This window comes from Berghia stephanieae, chromosome 13 (genome assembly GCF_034508935.2).
Source record: "Berghia stephanieae isolate SIO BIC M18660-M18661 chromosome 13, UCSD_Bste_1.3, whole genome shotgun sequence".
Lineage (NCBI taxonomy): Eukaryota > Metazoa > Mollusca > Gastropoda > Nudibranchia > Aeolidiidae > Berghia > Berghia stephanieae.
The window spans coordinates 15,235,171-15,240,170 of NC_088372.1; the positions used below are offsets into that span (position 1 = coordinate 15,235,171).

At 35.3% G+C, this 5,000-nt stretch overlaps 1 protein-coding gene across 1 annotated transcript in view; it reads left to right on the top strand.

Moving 5' to 3' along the window:
* The first annotated feature begins 362 nt into the window (after positions 1-362).
* Positions 363-5,000, top strand: part of LOC144959161 (uncharacterized) — a 140,753-nt gene continuing 136,115 nt past the window's right edge. The window contains exon 1 of the mRNA XM_078891679.1: positions 363-634. The gene's annotated coding sequence lies outside the window, so the exon portion shown is untranslated. The remainder of the gene's footprint in view (positions 635-5,000) is intronic.

Below are 5,000 nucleotides of genomic sequence, written 5' to 3' on the forward strand. Positions count from 1 at the left end.
ACTAGTGATGGTAAAAAAAAAAAAAAATAGAAAAAAGAAGCAACAAGACCGACGTGTACTTATTTTCAGGTCTGATAACCCAAATTGTATTGGTCTCATTGTTGTGACGGAAATGCTCTCTATCTAACCAATGCAAAATATCCTCCATTACAAAAAAAAAAAAAAAAAAAATGTTAAAAATGTGCCCTTGCGTCCGCTTATCAGACCTGCAAATATTGACACGTCAAAACAAATCCCACACAAGAAACCCACGAGTAGCTAATAATAGTAACAGAAGTGATTGTCGCTTCTCCGACTCCTTCCCTATTCCCTGGAAAGGACTGGTGACTGTCGTGGCGAAATGCGGGGGCAATTTTTCGCTCACACTGGAATCGTTATAAAAAGCAGTGCGCGTGCCTCGCTCATGAGCATTCTTTCGACTATTATCTCTCTTAAATGCTTCTAGTAATCCCGTAGTTTAGTCTCTTCATAAGATAATTGAGTAATTCCGTTCACCGCATCGAAGTGGCATAAGAAACGCAGCGCTATCATTCCACACAGACAAGTATCGGGGTTTGTACTTTTAATCGAAAACACGCGTCAACTCGTGTAATTAGACTGACCTGTGATATCTACGATTTTGATTCTTAATCAGGTAAATATTCTGTTCTATTAACTTATTTTATTTATAAAAATATCGTCAAAATCTATAATTTATTCTTACAAAGTTACCCCCCCCCCCACCCCTCGCTCTCTCTTTCTCTATTCTTCTTCCCATGTCTTTCTTTGATGATTAAAAATAAATAAATATCACATTATATGACCATCTTGTCATTCAAACATTTATCAATCAATCAATATATCCATCAAGGTACCTACAATATACCTGTCTTTCCACTACATATCTAACTTTCTATCTATCTATCTATCTATCTATCTATCTATCTATCTATCTATCTATCTATCTATCTATCTATCTATCTATCTATCTATCTATCTAACTTTCTATCTATTCTATCTATCTATCTATCTATCTATCTATCTATCTATCTATCATCTATTTCTATCTATCTATCTTAACTATTCTATCTATCTATCTATCTATCTATCTATCTATCTATCTATCTATCTATCTATCTATCTAACTTCTATCTATCTATCTATCTATTATCTATTCTATCTTATCTATCTATCTATTACTATCTATCTATCTATCTATCTATCTATTCTATCTATCTATCTATCTATCTATCTATCTATATCTATCTATCTACTTTCTATCTAAACTATATCTATCTATCTATCTATCTATCTATCTATCTATCTATCTATCTATCTATCTATCTATCTATCTATCATACTATCTATCTATCTATCTATCTATCTATCTATCTATCTATCTATTCTATCTATCTAACTCTATCTATCTATCTATCTATCTATCTATCTTATCTAATCTATCTATCTATCTATCTACTATCTATCTATCTATCTATCTATCTATCTATCTATCTATCTATCTATCTATCTATCTATCTATCTATTCTATCTATCTATCTATCTCTATCTTTATCTATCTCTATCTATCTATCTATCTATCTATCTATCTATCTATCTATCTACTCTATCTATCTATCTATCTATCTCATCTATCTATCTATCTATCTATCTATTCTATCTATCTATCTATCTATCTATCTATCTATCTATCTATCTATCTATCTATCTATCTATCTATCTATCTATCTCTATCTATCCTATCTATCTACTATCTATCTATCTACTCTCCTATCCATCTCATCATCATCATCTATCTATCTATCTATATTTCCTGTCTGTTTACCCCCCCCCCCCACCCCCTATCTCCCTGCCTAAATGTATCTGCTCTCATCATAGCTGAATTAATATATTCTTCATTCAGTTTCACTTCTAAACAAAATACCGTAATTTCTACAAACCAAATAGAAATCAGAAAAAGTAGTTCTTCAGAGCCATAAGCCCATCAAGTCGGACTTTATCCCATTCCTTTAACGTTGAACAGACAATAAAATTGCTTGCTATCTTTTGGATAGAGCGCTCGCTTGTCTTTCGCGAAGTATTGTCCGCTAAATTTAACAGGTGCAGCTACAAAATCCCCGCTGGGTGTACCGTGGAGTTAGAAATAATTTCAACGGCACCCGGAAAGATACCAGTCCCTTTTGCTTGTGAAGCGAGTGCCCAACAAACTGAACGAACCCCATCAACAGAATACTTTAAGAAAATTTGTCTTGCAACCTGCCCGTTAATAAGTCTCTAAGACAGAAGCTCCACTTCTTCCGCATAGATAAAAAGTAGCACTATTTTTTATACGGCCCTTGGATACTACTGAGTTTAGAGCGTTAAACAATTTCCTGCTACCCTTTGGAGATAACTTTAGTCTAGTTGCAATGTACTTTCTGTTAGATCTTATACACTCTGCCACCTAGTCACTGCTGAATGAACTGAGGGGAGAAGGGGGGGGGGGGGTGTCAGGAACAAATATGTGGTCATGTGGTATGACACTCGCTATCGGATCGAAATGGGTTCGTGTTTTGCTCGGCGCATAGTTAAGTCATTGGAAAAGGCTCTTTACTCACATTCTCTCATCGTCTCCCATGTGCTATATGAGAACCTGGCAGTTAACAACGTTGTGTCTGTCAAAAACAAATTGTAATATCGCCTAACAGGCGTCACGCCTTGTCCTATATGTTATGTGCTGCTGTTGGACCTTTTCTAAAGGGCTTTGAGCACATTTAGTGGATATTGCTGTATATAAAAGCTCAAGTTTTTTCTTCTTCCATTCCACCAGGGATAGGTATGTCCCGACGTGTACTCATTTGTAGGTCTGATAACCCAACACCTTACGGGCTCATTGTTGTAATGGAAATCTAAAATCATTGACTCAAAATATTGTCCACTAGGCCCATAAGTGCGTTCGGATATCAGACCTGCATATAGGTACTCTTCGGTATGTCTCCTTTAAGTGTGAGCGAAGTGCAATTAAAATTAGAACCCTACGCCCTCTGCATATTTCATTTAATAGTGTTCTTATTATGTTCTCTCATTTTGCCATTCATCAATCACTGTATTCCTATTTTACGTGTGTTTATGCTATTATCAGGTAAATCTAAAACAAATTTCAAAACGAGAGAGAGAAAGTGAACGCTAACGCATATTCGGGTTTTAGTAACGCTATTTCAGAACTTTGATTGAACATTAAATATGCTCTCATTTGCGTCCGTGCATGACATAATCAATCGGAAAGTGAAAATGTTGGATTTCCATTTTACTCTTTATTTGAAGTAAATCGGGTAATTTTTCATGAAGTTATGGTCAGATGTATTGGAAAGGTATCCAGCAACATTTCTCAAAATTCATACTTTTTCAACTTGACTAGCTGTAAAAAATATTTAGAAGTGAAATTATGCTTTGACATTTACGGAAGATGTACAAAAAGGGTTGATTTAATCATTTATGATAAGAACACATTTTTGATAAAAATTGACCTACTAACTTAACTTGGCAATATCTCAGTTCAAACATTTTCACCATCCGACTGATTATGTCATTCACTGTAACATTTTTATTAGTTGGGTATAGAAATTTCATTAATAAACATAAAGACAATTGTATGTGAGCTTGCGCCCCAAAACGTTATTATGTCGAAATGATTTAAATATTAAAAAGGTGAAACAAGATGAGAAATATGAGACCCGTAAATTATCTTTTTTTATTGAAGGCAATAGATTAATATTGTCTCTTAAAATTATAGAAACTTGAATTGCACTTTACCCATCGTTCCTACTTAAAATTCACTTTTTGACATCTGGTTAACTCTCTCCTTGCCAACCACAGAAGATCGAAAAATTCGTTACGATAGAACCACCAATATTCCCATGCTGATTTCATGTGTACATCACAACATTTAAAGTTTGTGATTTAAAAAAAATATTGGTTATAGCTATTAAAAACACTCGACAATGTGTTGTAGAACTCTATTTGCTGAACAATATCAAAATGTATAGATTGTATGTTTTGCTTTTTTCCCATTTGAGTAAGTAAATCTATGTAAGTGTTGTGTGGGTGTGAAGTTTCAAGGAAAATTCTGACAATATCTGGCAAGTAGAGGGTTAACTCAGACATTATACTAATTTGAGACGATAGGAGGCAATATTTTATACTTTACAAACATTTTGTAAGATGTCTGGTCCTAATTTATTCATAGACATTCACCAATAATGGATCACCGTGGCTCAGCGGCACGGTCTTTGCTTCGAACCCGAAAGGTACCGAGTTAGAATACCCGCTGCGTTGTCTGGCTTGAGCAAGTGACCTCCCTCTAGCTCAGTATGCGGCGCTGCATTGCGGCTAACGTTTGGATTATTCCAGTCTTCACCTGGAATAAACCCAGAAGACAAATTTCCACTTTGGGATGATTTTTTTTACTTGCGATAAGAACATAGTCATAGATAAATAAGTCGAAATCCTCCAAATCTATTAGGCTCATGTACCAGAGTTTATCCTGATTTACATCGATATAATGGAGTTGACGTCACTCGGGTCTTTGTTATTGCTTTTTGCCGTCCGCGTTTATGAGTAATTCTCATTAAAGTGTATTAACCAGACTGTAAAAGTTCATGGTTACACATAGTTTTGTGTGTTGGTCCGTTACACTTCAGGATGGCAATGTTGTGAGTTTCTTAGCCAAGGGCACGCTATTCTATAGATAGTTCAAAGATGACGTCACTCAGGCCTTTGTTATTGTTTTTGCCATCCGCGTTTGTGAGTTGTTCTCACTAAACTGTATTAACCAGACTATAAAAGTTCATGGTTACACAGAGTTTGTGTGTTGGTCCGTTATACTTCCGGATGGCAATGTTGTGAACTCCTTGGCCAAGCGCATTCTATCTATAGTGTGAGACGACAATAGTCAAACAGACCCAACTAGCTTATCACTTCTGAGTGGATATGGGGGTCCAAAAAAACAAACAAACTATTACTCC